Raw genomic sequence first — 15,055 nt, forward strand, 5'->3', positions numbered from 1 at the left:
TTGCTGTTCAAGGGACTCATAAGAGTCTTCTCCAGCACCACAGTTCAAAAGCATCAGTTCTTTGGTGCTCAGCCTTCTTTATGGTCCAACTCTCTCATCCATACATGACTACTGAAAAAGCCATAGCTTTGACTATACAGACCTTTGTTGGCAAAGTTATGTCTCTGCTTTCGAATATGCTATCTAGGTTGGTCATAGCTTTCCTTCCAAGAAGGAAGTGTCTTTTAATTTCATGGCTGCAATCACTGTCCGCAGTGGTTTCAGAGCCCAAGAAAATGAAGTCTGTCACTGTTTCCATTGTTTCCCCATCTATTTGCCATGAAGTGATGGGACCAGATGCTATGATCTTAGTTTTTTGAATGTTGAGCTTTAAACCAGGCTTTTTCACTCTCCTGTTTCACCTTCATCAAGAGGCTCTTTAGTTCCTCTTTGCTTTCTTCCATTAGGGCGGTGTCATCTGCATATCCCAAAACAAAATAAAAAGCTTAAACAATTATTGTTTTGATTCTAATAACCTGAATTATTTAGGAGAAAGTTAAAAAAACTCCCAAGTGGTTGGGTGTTAGGTTGTTCCTTTGAAGTTACTTCCTAGTACAACCCAAATGTTTTTAGATCTCAGTGCCTGTGGGTTTGGATCTGGTTTCTTCATCCATTCGCTGACACCCACCACTTGCCAGTGCAGGCTCAAGTTCCCTGCAAGGGCCCACTTCTCCTGCTTCCACTACAACGTGATCAAATGCTCCTGGGCATCTCTGGATTCTCTTTCAGTTCCAGAAAGCCTGTCTGCACCCTCCTGCCAGGTGTCTGGACATCCATAGTGTCCCAGCCAGCGCCCGAGGCTTCATGGAGCTTCGGGCACCTTCCTCAGCTGCCAGACTCCAGAGGAAGGAGGAGAGCCAGTCTCCATGGAGACTTGGCAGAGATGCCCTGGTCGAGGCCAGCACATTCTGAGTTATGAGCGTGGCAGATGACCTGGGTGCTATGAGCCTTGGTGAGTTTCTGAAATTGCCCTTGTCTCTGGCGTTTGCTCAGCTTTGTAAATGTTAGTGGACTTTCAAGGAAACGTACATTCTCTGTTTCAGGGCAAATACACTGAGAGGAAACCTGTAGCCCCTGGTGCCATGGAAACCAGATGGCACCAGAGGAAAGCTGAAGGAGGGCGGTGAGAAGTCCCTGAAGGTGGGGCACAGGACATGGGCGCTGGCTGTGCAGCACGGGGGACCAGCACAGGCCAGTGTGCTGGAAGAGTGGATGGAGGCGAGTAGATGTTGGTGATGGTAACTGGAGGGAGAGGCAGGGTTTTCTTGCTTAGAATTGGACAGGCAGACCCAGGTGTGCTGCTGGCCCTGGAGAAAGAGTCCTGGAGTGGAGGTGGCTGAAGAGGCAGCCGGATGAGGGACAAGGAATGGCGTGCAATTCTTGAGCAGGCTAAGGCGGTGGAGCAGTGTGGGGGTTTTGACTCAGAGGACTTTCCTCCTCCTCTGAGACTGCACGAAAGGGAGTGAGGAGCCCCTGAAGTGGCTTCATCAGTCGAAGGGTGGAGACTTGGGCATTATGCTCCATGATTCCAGATCCGGGGGTCTTGAGGGAGGGCACAGGGCTCTGGGTGTTGGGACAGGGGGTGTGAGGAGGCAGGTCACGGGACAGGCCTGGCAGGCTCTACGAGGGCGCGGGGAGCTTCTGGTCAAGGAGTGCAGACAGCGGAGGAGCCGGTGGAGACAGCCCTCTCACCTCTCGAGGGGAGGCATCTGGGAGGGGTCTGGGCCGTGGCTTTGTGTGGCAGGGGGTTGGGGTTCCAGGGTGGCAGGTCAGGGCCTTTAGTCTGGCTGGCTGAAGTGGCTGGATCAATTTTGGTAAATGTTTCCACGTGCTTTCCCAAGTAAGTGAGCCCACTTGTTTCACTGTTGCTACACCCTGTGCCCCTCTGCTCCTGTCAGTCTGTCCTCAGCTGGGCCAGACCGTGAGAGGCCACCGACTCCACCGCCTGCTCGCTGTCTCCTCACAGCTCTGACACAGGCGGAGGCTGCATCACTTGCTTTGCCAGCTTGCTGGCTGTGCATTTTCACCGTGAGCTGTCGGCAAAACGAGGGTCTCTAAAGAGATATTTCATACTTCTTTTTTGGATTTGTTTAATTGGAGTGTAATTGCTTTACAATGTGTCTAATTCTGGCATACAGCAATGCGAATCTGTAGATGTCCATCAACAGATGAATGGATAAGGAAGTTGCGGTACATTATATACAGTGGCATATTACTAAGCCGTAAAAAGAAACAAACGTGACTCAGTTGAACTGGGGTGGATGAACCTAGAGCCTGTTATACAGAGTGAAGTAAGTCGGAAAGAGAAAAACGAATACCGTGTATTAATGCTTAGATACGGAATCTAGAACGGTGCTGATGAAACGATTTGCAGGGAAAGAATGGAGAGGCAGATGGATTCCATACTCCTTGATCTGAGTTCTCTGTTTGTGATACGAGAGATTCCTTGCTTTCTGTGAGTGTATTTTCTTTGTTTATCTTTTGGCATTTTTACTCGTTTTCAATTATTGTTTTTTAAAGATTTTTTTTAATGTGGAACATTTTAAAAGTCTTTATTGAGTATTTATTGAATGTTGCTTCTGTTCTTTATGTTTTGGTTTTTTGGAGGGGAGGCATGTGGGTTCTTAGTATCCTAAGCAGAGATTGAATCCACACCCCTGCATTGGAAGGTGAAGCCCCAACTGCTGGACTACTAGGAAAGTCCCTTTACTAAGTTTTTTTAAACAGCATTGTCATTTATTTTTTTAAAACTTAAACTGGACCTAATCACAAGGAGAGAAAATTGTAACTATATGAGGTCATAGATATTCAGTCAGCTCAGTTCAGTTCAGTCGCTCAGTCATGTCTGACTCTTTGCGACCCCATGGACTGCCGCACGCCAGGCTTCCCTGTCCATCACCAACTCCGAGAACTTGCTCAGACTCACATCCATCGAGTCGGATGCCATCCGACCATCTCATCCTCTGTGGTCCCTTTCTCCTCTTGCCTTCAATCTCTCCCAGCATCAGGGTCTTTTCTAATGAGTCAGTTCTTCGCATCAGATGGCCAGAGTATTGATATTAACTAAACTTATTGTGGGGATCATCTTGAAATACGTGTATTTCAAGTCATTGTGCTAAACACCTCGAACGTGTACAGCTGCGTGCCAGTACAGAAAAAAGCCCTGACTGATCTATAACCAAAAGTAAGCCCATTGCTACTTGTTAGTGATCCATGTGGTCTTGATGTCGTCATTGTTTCTCAGCCTGTATCTCTAAGTGTGACTTGCTCTCCCTGACCCCCACACCCGCCCCCAATTGCGCGGGTCCCAGGGGAGCTGGTTTGACACCAGATGCTGCACCCTGACACTCACTTTGAAGTCACTGCCCCCGCCCCCCCAATCCCACCTCTGTCCTGCCCTCTCAGGACCCTGTTCACCCAGCCCAGCCCCATCTCCACCTGCCCTGCCTGCTTGTCCTTATTCATCCAACCTGGACACCACAGCTTGTCTTTATGGTTATGCGTCCCCATTCCTTGTCGTCTTCAGTGAATTACTATCCAACCCCCTCACTTTCCTGCCTGCAGGCAGAGGAAACTCTCCACCTTAGCTGAAGAAATTTACCTTTAACTTCCTGACTGCAGGCCCCTCCTCCACTCCAGGTCCTTGCCCACCCACCTGCCTGGCAGCTGCTCCCTGCTTCTCCCTTAGCTCCCTCTAGAAGCCCATTTCCCACTTCAGGGCACATTGGGCCCCGGTACTGCCCGTAACCCATGGCCCAGCTGTCCCTGGGACTACTGGCCAGTTCCCAGCCTTCTCAGAAGCATTGCCTCCGTCCTCTGCTTCCTCCACCACCCCCTTGTATCGCTGACAGTGTCCAGATACAGTGGCCCCTGTCCACGGGATGTGGTCATTCATCTGTCTGTGTCTCAGGCTCCCCGGCTCCCCGACTTTCTTCCCACGCCTCTGGCCCTCTTCTACTTGACCTGGACATGGCAGAAGTCCTGGAGTCTCGACCCATTCTCCCTTCCCTGCATCTCCCCCCAGGACCACCATGACCATCCTCCAGCATTAGCTGGCCTTCCCAAGTCGGTCTTGACTCTCTATGTGCCTTCTTACCCATTGATGAGGGCAGGAATTCCAGAATGGAAGGATTGATTCCTCCCCCCGCCCCAGCTCCTTTATTCTCAACCTCCAAACTGAACCAAAAACAAGACCGCAGTCCTGCCTCTAATCCTGAATGTTCACCATCTTGGTAAAGGGCACCCCCATTCAGGGACTTCCGTGTGGGAGCTTGGCCTTGATCTTGGTCTCCATCGTCCCTGCCCCGCCACTGCCCCTTAGCAAGTCTCCTCATGCTGCCTCTGAAGAGTGCCTTGAAGCTGGCCCTTCCACAGCTGTATCAGACCACCCACCTCTCCTGAAGATACTCTCTTGCCTGCCACTGCTTTCAGAGGAAATCCTACAGCTCTGGCCAGGGTCTGGCTGCGCTCCAGCCATCTCACCTCCCCCTCCTCTGTCTGTGAATGTCACAACTCAGCTCTCTCCAGCTCCTTTCTGCCCTGGGCCTTGGCCTTCCTTAGGTCTCAGCATAGATTCGTTAATTTGTGGTTTTAAAGTTTTTTCTTGTCTTTTGTTACCCGGACTACGTCTTCTACTTTGCTCCATTCTATAGTAACTTAGAAGATGTACATCCTGTTTTTATCTTGCTAGCTATTATTTTTCAGTTTTTAAAACCTTCTTAAACTTAAGTTGCCCTAAGAATTAGACAAAGCTCTGGGCTAATTTCTCTTCAAAAGGACTAGAGCATCTCACTCCCAACCATAGACAAACCCAACGAATTTCACTGTGGTTAGAATGTGGACATCTTATACTTAGACCACCACTTTTAAAAATTAATATGCACCGTCCATTTTCACAGTTTGATTTCTCTGTTAAGTTTCACAGCTGCTTTACGATGATCTAGACCTGCGTAGACCCAGGCAGTTGTTTGCATTGTGACTGCTGGCCTGTCTTCCCTATATGCCTGTTCATTCTCTTTCCCGCCAAGCTGGCTGGGGGGCCTTCCTGGTGGTGGCGAATCCCTCTTCTAACCAGGATGGTGACCCTCTCTACAGGTCATGATACCCTTGCAGACCTGTGGGCCATATTCATGGTCCCCACACCACTGTCCAGAAGGGGGGTTCCTCCTGGGGTGGGGGGTCCTTTCCTCTTCGTGGGGCAGGCTCCTCCCTAGGCCCACGTCTACATCACCCCCTTGCTCCCAGCACAGACCTATCTAGTTGTTTTCAGTTGGGAGGAAGGTTTAGGGCCTGTGTGTGAAGAGTGGCCTCAAGAGGCCATCCCACAATTCCTTCCAGAGCTTCCAGTCGTTCCCCTCTGACCCTTGCCTCCTGTCTGGGATGGCCCGCAGCAGCACAGAAGGTGGGGGAGGTGGGGTGGTTCACCTCCCTTGTTCAGCATGCTCTGGGGTGACCTTGGATTCTGTCTGCCTGAGTCTGCATGGCTGCAGGGAGCAGGCTAACCCTGTGCCCTTAAGGGCAGGAATTGGGCTGGAGTATGGGAGTCCCATCCCGAACCAGAGACAGTGCATCAGCCAGGGCCCCAGAGGACCTGGAGGTCCGCTGCACACCTCACTGAGCCTTGGACAGGATTAGGGGACCCGCAGGGTGGGTGGGGCTCAGGGACCAACCACAGTGGGAGCCGAGACTGCGGCTGTACCTGCGGGGCCGAGCAGAGAGAAAGTCTCGCTCCAGCCCCTGACTTCCTGTCGCCCCACCTCCCTTGGCCAAGACAGCCAGGGAGAGGCCGCTGGCCTGGTCCACGTGCAGCGCAGGCCAGGATAGAGGTGAAGGGGGTTGGGAGGCAGAAGGAGAACAGCGAGCCCCGAGGTTCAGCCTGAAAGGAGAGAAGCCAACCCCATTCTCTCTGTCTTTTCCAATTTAGCTTTCCTTCTCCATCTGGAGCTTATTTATTTAGCACTGGTAGCTACTGGGTCTTTTGCTGGGTGCTGTCATACTGTGAGGATGACAAACCAGCCTCCAGGAGGGTGTTCCAGGCCTGGTTTTGGAGCAGAAACCAAGGGACCATGGAGCCAGCAGGAGCCTTCCCTGATCGCCGGGAGGCAGTAGTGACAGGCAGACCGAAGGGCAGCGGCACTGGACTCCTGCACGTGGCGTTTCTTTTCTCCCTTTAGACTGCCTTGGTGGGTCTCCACATTTGTGTGCAAAACAGTTTTTGTACTGAGTGCCTATGAAACCCACATCTACTCGACCTGATGCGGGAGTTGAGGGCTGTTCAGGGATAATGTTGACATTTGCTGCTGGCGATATGCCTTCCCACTCAGCCAGCAAGGCCTCCTGGAAGCTGCAGCGCTGCACTGAGGCCACCCTGCAGGTTCTGCTGCAGCGCTGCTGCAGGAGGGGCCGAGGCCGGGGCCTGGGGCAGCCCTGCTGCTGCCCAGAGCCTGTGGTGCCAAGGCTGTGGGCTCTCAGGCCCATCACTCCTGAGCACCACAAGCTGCCCACGCGAGCATGTGCTGAGCAGATCAGACCAGCTGGGGCTGCTTGGCAACGCTGGGCAGGTCCTCAGGGGTCAGGTCCCAGCACTGCTAGGATCGAGCTCAGAACCCAGATGGAGCTTCTAGTCAGGCTTCCCTCGTCCCTGTTCGTGGGATCGAGTTGCTAAGGAAAGAGCATCAACTGAGGATGCCTGGCTGGCTGGCTGTGTTTCTAGGCTGTCGGCTCTGGCCACAGGCCACACACCTTCGTCAGCACCACACACCCAGGTCTCAGGGATAAAGCTGAGTGCTCAGGAGGCACCAGCATCTCAATAAAACTACTAAACAAGATGAGACGACTCGGGAAGGCAGGTTCCAGTTCGCATCGGGCCTGGGTCCTCCTAGTCCTTCGGCTCATCCTGGTCCACGGCCATGGAAGACTCACGTCCCCTGTGTCCTGCCGGCCGTCGCCACGCCCCGTTCCACGGTGAAGGGAAGGATGTCCCACATGTGTCTGAGCCCCGGGCCCTGAGTCGCCGTATTGTGAGGAATACACTCTTCACACTGAGATGTCAGTTTTCACTTCAAGTCTAATTTCTGACCTGTAAACAAAGCCTGCAAGAATAAGAGGCTCCCCAAGTGTGAATTGGCTAATTAATCTGACTGACTTAGAGGGACGCATAGCACCCTGGACTCTGGTGAAGATTAGCACCTTCTGAGGAAGCGCGACTCTGTGGGGACAAAGTAACATGACGGCCGTTGCGCCCCCTTTTTGGGAGTGCAGGGGGGATGAGGGGCCAGACTGTTCTCCCACACCCACCTCCCTGCAGACAGGGAGGCAGGCAATGCATCAGCACTTACTGCACGCACGAGAGAGGGTCTGCGGGCCCTCAGCGGCGAGCTCACAGTGCCAGGGGGCTGCAGGGGGCACGGCTGGCACCACTGGGGCTCAGAGCCCCTGACAGTGCCAGGAAGACAGGTGCAGAAGCTGGCAGTGTTGGCCTGATTCAACTCGCTTAAGCAGAAGGGCATTAAAGGCAAGCCTTGGGGACTGGTGATGGAGACTTAGAAATGGAAAGCTGCTTGTGCAGCGGTCCGGGCACCAGAGTGGGGTGAAGGGCATGGTTGGCCCCGTGTGGTTCTTCTGCCTCAGACGTATGTTCCAGGAAGAGAGCATCAAAATGGGTAAGCTGGCTCCCTCCTCTCCTCACCTGGGCTCCTTAGTAATAGTTCTTCTAGACTGCTTCTAGTGGTATGGCTGTCTCTAGGATATTTGGGGGGTCCTGTGCAGATATTTGTTTTCTGTATAAATAATTTAATTAAAGTGTGTTCCAAGATCCACAAGCCCCTCGGGTGGGGGGGAATTGTGATGTATTGATGCAGATTTAGAGGAACAGGGGAGAAGGGGTGCCAGCCTGGTGGTTTACTGTCCAGTCAATGCAGCAAAGATCCTTGTTAGGATCGAAAGCAGGAGGTTCATCCTGAACAACCTCAGGTCTTTACTTAGACTCCAGACTGTGCTTGCCTTTTCGCTTATTTTCTGACTCCTGTCTCTTTTTCTGGTTCAGGATCCCAGGCAAGATCCCACGTGGCATTTAATTGTGTCTCTGAGGTGTTCTCCTGTCTGAGACCCTCAATCTGTCACTCCTGGCCCTGGCTCTTTTGAAGAGGACCAGGCAGTTGTTTTGGAAATGGCCTCTGCATGGCTTTGTCTGGTGTTTTCTCGGGTCAGATGAGTTACACGTTTGGGGCAGGGATATCATGGAAGGGTCGCCTGCTCCACACTGGGCTCAGTTCAGTTCAGTCGCTCAGTCGTGTCTGACGCTTTGCGACCCCATGGACTGCAGCACGTCAGGCCTCCCTGTCCATCACCAACTCCCAGAGCTTGCTCAAACTCATGTCCATCAAGTTGGTGATGCCATCCAACCATCTCATCCTCTGTCATCCCCATCTCCTCCTGCCTTCAATCTTTCCCAGCATCAGAGTCTTTCCAGTGAGTCAGTTCTTTGCATCAGGTGGCCAAAATATTGGAGTTTCAGCTTCAGCATCAGTCCTTCCAATGAACATTCAGGACTGGTTTCCTTTAGGATGGACTGGTTTGATCTCCTTGCAGTCCAAGGGACTCTCAAGAGTCTTCTCCAACATCACAGTTCAAAAGCATCAATTCTACTGTGCTCAGCTTTCCTTATAGTCCAACTCTTACATCCATACATGACTACTAGAAAAACCATAGCTTTGACTATGTGGACCTTTGTTGGCAAAGTAGTGTCTCTACTTTTTAATATGCTGTGTAGGTTTGTCATAGCTTTTCTTCCAAGAAACAAGTGTCTTTTTATTTCATGGCTGCAATTACTGCCTGCAGTGATTTTGGAGGCAAAGAAAATAGTCTTTCACTATTTCCATTGTTTCCCCATCGTATTTGCCATAAAGTGATGGGACCAGATGCAGTGATGGGACCACATTGTGCTGTGTGATGTCAAATTGTCTGGCTGTTAGAGACAGTAATCTTCATCACTTAGAGGAATCTCCTTCCCCCGCCGCCTTCGTCTCCTGGGGCTGTCCTCTGTAAACCTTCGGGTTTTTCCTTTCTAATTCATAAATATCTTGTGAAGAGATACTCGGAGATTATGCAATCATTCTGTTTCTCATCCCTTCGCCCACTGATTTTGGCACCGTGGGTGATTCTTATCTGCAGTGATCCCTTACTGCGGTGTTTACCTTGCTGACTCTCAGTCTCCATCATCTCTTCTACATTTGCTAGTTGCATTCCACTGTAGGGAAGAACTGTGCACTCTTCTTGGGGTCCCAAGGACTGTAGCCTGCCAGCTTCCTCTGTCCATGGGATTCTCCAGGCAAGAATACTGGAATGTGCAGCCATTGCCTTCTCCAGGGGATCTTCCCAATCCAGGTATCAAACCTGAGTCTCCTGCATTGCAGGCAGATTCTTTACCCACTGAGCTACCAGGGCAGCCCTTATTCAGTTATTTATTTGTACCAGGATGGACTTGTGGATATGTATTTTATCCTGTGGGTTTTAGCCTATTACTATAATTATTTGTTCTTTTATTAAAGTTATCTGACTTGGCAAATGAAAGCATCTTCAGGTTGGATCCTCTACCCTTTTGATATGCTTCAGTTCAGTTCAGTTCAGTTCAGTCGCTCAGTCATGTCTGACTCTTTGCGACCCCATGAATCGCAGCACGCCAGGCCTCCCTGTCCATCACCAACTCCAGGAGTTCACTCAGACTCACGCCCATCGAGTCCATGATGCCATCCAGCCATCTCATCCTCTGTCGTCCCCTTCTCCTCCTGCCCCCAATCCCTCCCAGCATCAGAGTCTTTTCCAATGAGTCAACTCTTCGCATGAGGTGGCTTAGGAATGATTTAAGAAGCTGTTCTTTCATTGTGATAAAATACACTGAACCTAAGATTTACCATCTTAATAGTTTTTAAGAGCACAGTTCAGTGGTGTTAAATACGTTCATGTTTCTGTGCAACTGTTACCACCATCCATTCCTGTAACTCTTTGCATCTCCTGAAAGCAAAACTCTCTACCCGTTACACAGTAGCTCCCCGCTTCTCGGTTCCCCATAGCCCCCTGCAACCACCGTTCTGCTCTCTGTTTCTATGAATTTGCTGCTCTAAGTACCTCATATAAGTGAAGTCATACAGTGTCTGTACTTTTGTGACTGTCTGGTCTCACTTAGTATAATGTCCTCAGGATCCATCCGGGTGGTAGCATGCGTGGAACATCTTTTCTTTTTAATATCTTCCATTCCGTGGTATGCGTGTGCCACGTGCTGCTCTCCATTTCACCCACTGAGGGACATTTGGGTTGCTTCCACAGTTTAGCTACTGTGAATAATGCTGATGTGAACAGGGATGTACCAATAACTTTTTGAGACCTTGCTTTCAATTCTTCTGGGTATATACCCAGAAGTTTCTGGATCATATCGTAGTTCTATTTTTAATTTTTTGAGGAACAGTCGAACTGTTTCTCACAGCGGTTGCACCATTTCACCTGGGGTGGTGAGGCGATCCATCTATGCGGAAAGAGCGTTGCTGTGCGAGGAGCCCTGAAGAAGGGGAGGCAGCCCCGTGGCTGGGAGAGCTGGCTGCGGCAGCGGTCTCCTCGTGGACTTGGCCTGGAGCATGTGTGGTCTCTGCCTGCTTGAGCTGCCGTCAGCTCACCTGCTGGCCTCCAGCGGAGGCCTTGAGAGCCCAGGCAGGGCCCCATTGGTAGGCAGGCCAGGTTAGTGTGTGCGGTTTCCATGCGGTGCCTGGAGTTTCCACGGATGAGTTTGGATTCAGGGAGTGGATTGGACATCTGTCTGATGTCTCCTTTCATACTCTGGGACTCTACCACTGTCTCCCGGGGGCCACCTGGTGGCCTGGTCCCCTGTCGGGAGCAGGATCCCACGGGCACTTGACGCCATGTGTGAACTTCCACTGAATTTCCCACAGTGGCAAGAGACAGTGGGCCCAGTGAGCCTTTATTTTGGATGCAGTGCCCTTGGTTGTTGCTGGCCTTACTGCTCAGGCTCCATGTCTAGGCAGTGATGACCCACAGAGGGGTCCAGGGGCATATGGCTGCCATCCTGGCTCTGCAAATAATCAACAACCCAAGGTCACTGTTGCAGGGGCCCAGCCCGTCACCCTGGACATCAGTGCTTCAGAAGGGAGGATGTATCATCCAAGGGCCTGTGGAGGAGCCTGGCCGCCACCCAGAGAACCTGGCCCTTCTAGCCCTGTCTTTCCCCATAAATAAACCAGACGAGATTCTTTGTCAGATGGTGTGGCCTGATTTTTGTTTTGGGAAATCTGGACAAGAAGGGACAGTGGAGAGCCTTGGGCCCTGGCAGGGCTGCCTGCCCGAGAGAAGCAGCTGGGCGGGCGGGCAGAGGACGGTTGGCGGTCAGCCTGCCCCGGATACCACCACAGGCCCTAGAGATCCAAGTAGGAAAAGAAGCCGGATTTGAAAGAAACCAAAGTCAGGCAGGGCGCCAGGCTCTCTGTGAGCACGAAGCCTGAATGCCTGGAGAGGGGCTGGTCGCCCAGAGATCCAGGGACGCGATGGCCCATGGTGAGCTCAGAAAGTGAGGCTCCTCTGCCTGGAAAACTTGAAGACCTGGGCGCCCAGCAATTGTTTGCGCCCAGGATACCCTCAACCTGCCCTCTGTGACACTGTCTTCTACCCTGGGAATCAGGCTCAGGAAGAGGAGAGCTGAGCCAGCGTTGCCCAGTGAAGTGCAGGAACTTGCTCTGGGGTCCGAGGGGCAGGCTGCACTTTCCCTGCCAGGGATTTTGTGTCTCTGAGGGACACACCCACTGGGCGGTGCATCTTCCCCTCCTCCACTCGCCCCGCCCCACTGCTGCTCTGAGCCTGGCCTAGTTTCCCTGCTTCCTGCTGTGGCCCTAGCTGCTCCTGCCCAAGTCCACCCCAACCAGATCTGTGTTAAGGGGACTCTGGGTTAAGGCTGCAGGCTTCCCCTGGGCCTAGCTTCCCTATACCTGTCTGGGTAGCAGCCCTGTCTACCAAACAAGCTTTTGTCCATCCATCAACCAGGCTGCTGGGCCCTTGGTGAGCCTGTGTCTTCCCCCTGGTCCTGGAGGAGCATCCCACGTGGGACGGAGCAAGACACTGCTTCCTGGGCCCCTGGAACTGAGGTTTCCTTCCTGGAAGGGGTGTTGCCTCTTTGGATGTGCTGCCCAACTAGCATTGCGTTCCCAAGTCTTCTGCAACTGTGAAGACTCAGTCTGGGGAGCCCCTAAAATTCTGGAGTGCTGTGGGCATGGGGGGAGCCCCTTGGCAGGAGGCCCGTCTCCTCTCTGTAGGCGTGGAGGGCCGAGGGACCGGCCCCCAGTGGGGCTCTGGGGCAGGGCTCTCTCTGGTTCCCAGGACGGGGGTTGGTTTGGAAGACAGGGTCCTTGTGCCTGCTCTGCAGCTTGCTCACCCCCGTGGGCCTGCACTCACTACTCTGTGCCATGGAAACGAGAATGTCCCTGCTAGGAGGAGCGCGAGTCAGGAGTCCCATGAGGTCAGCCTTGGCTGTGCTCCACCTTGCCTGAGTGCTGGCCGACTTAGGTGTGACTCAGAGGGTGACCTCCTTACTACTGCCCAGAGTCTCTCCCTGAGCAGCAGCCCTGCCCAGCTCTGTTATTCTGGGCCCAAGGACCACCTGGCACTCCTACCAGCAACCAGCTCTGAGTCTGGGCAGCGTTGGTGCACAGAGGCTGTTCTGGGCTAAATTGTTAGTAACTCAGTCATGTCTGACTGTGTGTGACCCCATGGACGGTAGCTCACCAGACTCCTCTGTCCATGGGATTTTTCCAGGCAAGAATACTGGAGTGGCTTGCCATTTTCCTTCTCCAGGAGATCTTCCCGATCCAGGGATTGAACTGGAGTCTCCCGCATTGCAGGCAGAAGGCTTTCATTACCATCTGAGTCACAGGGAAGGCCCCTCAACCCGCATTCATATGGCAAATCCTAACCCCCCAGTACCTCAGAATGTGACTCCAAAACAGGAGATAGGGCCTTTCCAGAGATAAACTAAGTTCCGTTAAGGTCATGTGTTCAGTTCAGTTCAGCCGCTCAGTCGTGTCTGACTCTTTGCGACCCCATGAACCGCAGCACGCCAGGCCTCTCTGTCCATCATCAACTCCCGGAGTTTACCAAAACTCATGTCCATTGAGTCGGTGATGCCATCCAACCATCTCATCCTCTGTCGTCCCCTTCTCCTCCTGCCTTCAGTCTTTCCCAACATCAGAGTCTTTTCAAATGAGTCAGCTGGGTGGAGCCTTAACCCAACGTGACTTCCTTATTAAGAGGAAATTTGGACATAGACTCACGTAGAAGGGTGACCACGGGAGGACACGTGCCACCTACAAGTCACGGAGAGAGGCGTCAGGAGAAACCACCCTGCCGACAGCCTCGCTGACTTGGTCTCTGACTTCCAGAAATCAGGAAGGTAAATCTCTATGGCTGAAGACACGCAGACAACAGTGTTTTGATGAGATGAGCAGATGAAGGCAGAGGTAGTGGAGAAGGTGCTGGCCCTGGCGTCCTGTGGGAGGAAGCTGGCCAGTGTGGAGTGCGTCTGCTTGAAGGCCGAGGGATGGTCCTGGGGTTGCCAGGCACCTGGGCCCTGGAGCGGGACCTCGTGTGCTCTGCTTGCCAGCGTAGGTCTCTTGGCCGCCAAGGATGACTGAGCGACAGCGTGTGCAGAGTCTGAAGCTCTGTGGGTGCAGGTGGCTGGTGACTCCTCGGCCCAGGACCCCAGCCACCTGTGACATTGCCTATGGGGGTGTTAGTGCCTTCATAGTAGCACCTCAAAGAACACACATCTGGGGCAAAAGCAGACAGTGGTGCTCCTAGACAAGGGTTCCAGTCCCCAGCCCCTGACCAGACTATGTCTGCACCAGGCTAGGGCTGCTGGGGCTCAGACATGCTGGTCCCGGGCAAGCCAGAGGAGGGGAGGGAAAGCAGGGTGTGCGTGGTCTCCAAGGAGGCAGGGAGGCCTGCTGGACAGCAGTGCGAGTGTGTTGGCTTTTAGCTGCTGGTATGTGTGCTGTGCGGGCTGGGATGCCCTAGGGTTGGGCGCCAGCTCAGGGGAGGATCTGTTAACAGGATGTTGAACAAGGAACTTGGACTTCATTCTGTTTAGCTCACCTCCGCCTCGGGTCTCAAGGCCATAGTCTGCTGGGGCCCAGCTGCTGAGATATGGAAGCTCAGAAAGAAAAAGTCCCCTTTTTGGTATTTTGGCAAATGTTCCTACAGCAAGAGTCATCTTTCTTCTTTGCTAGAGAGTGCCTTGTTATTTATGCGAATGTTAATTTGTGACTGGGGACATTCCCCGACACAGTCTTCATGCTGAGTAGGACCTGGGAAATGTCAGCTAGAGCATCTGGCAGGGGTGGGTGTCAGTTCTTGTGATGGATGGGCAGGCCTGTTACGGTCCTGGGGTCTGGGCCTGACCTGCTGAGCCCTCTCTCTTAGCCTGGCTGGGAGACCAGCTCCTGGAGGCCCTCCCCAGCACTGGCGTGGACTCTGACGGGCCGGACAGGCCAGCTCCCGTGGGAGCCGTCCTGGCGCTGCTTGATTTAGTGAGAAGACTGGCAGGTCCCCGTGAAGCATTCTCGTCAGCATCTTGTTTATCCCATTTTTTCCCCTCCCTTATCTTTCTTTCCCTGCCCATCCCCCCTCTTCCTGCTCCTTTCTCCAAACAAATTGTTTTGATGTGTGCCTTTTGTAAAAAAGAAAAAAATTGTCAAAAAGTACAGACAACAGTGATAAAAAAGTAAAACCCATTCCACACCGTGGCTCTGTTAGCTCTTTGTCTGCCCACACAGCTTCCCCTTTGTCTTACTAATAAGGGTGATATTGGCTAGTTCGTTACGTATGCAGTGTGCTGACTGCTTTACCTGCTTTAACCCTCAAACCCGGTGGAGCCTGGTGGGCTGCCGTCTATGGGGTCGCACAGAGTCAGACACGACTGAAGTGACTTAGCAGCAGCAGCAGCAGCAACCCTCAAACCAACTGT

At 52.6% G+C, this 15,055-nt stretch overlaps 1 protein-coding gene across 2 annotated transcripts in view; it reads left to right on the top strand.

The window, feature by feature from the left end:
• The window catches only part of ADAMTS2 (ADAM metallopeptidase with thrombospondin type 1 motif 2), a 255,023-nt gene that overhangs the window by 46,816 nt on the left and 193,152 nt on the right, over positions 1-15,055 (top strand). Inside the window, exon 1 of one of the 2 annotated variants that reach the window (XM_042250872.2) lies at positions 13,399-13,483. The exons of the other annotated variant lie outside the window; for it this stretch is intronic. The gene's annotated coding sequence lies outside the window, so the exon portion shown is untranslated. Of the gene's footprint in view, positions 1-13,398; positions 13,484-15,055 lie in introns of those variants that run through there. 2 annotated transcript variants of the gene reach the window in all.

This window comes from Ovis aries, chromosome 5, assembly GCF_016772045.2.
Source record: "Ovis aries strain OAR_USU_Benz2616 breed Rambouillet chromosome 5, ARS-UI_Ramb_v3.0, whole genome shotgun sequence".
Taxonomy (NCBI): domain Eukaryota; kingdom Metazoa; phylum Chordata; class Mammalia; order Artiodactyla; family Bovidae; genus Ovis; species Ovis aries.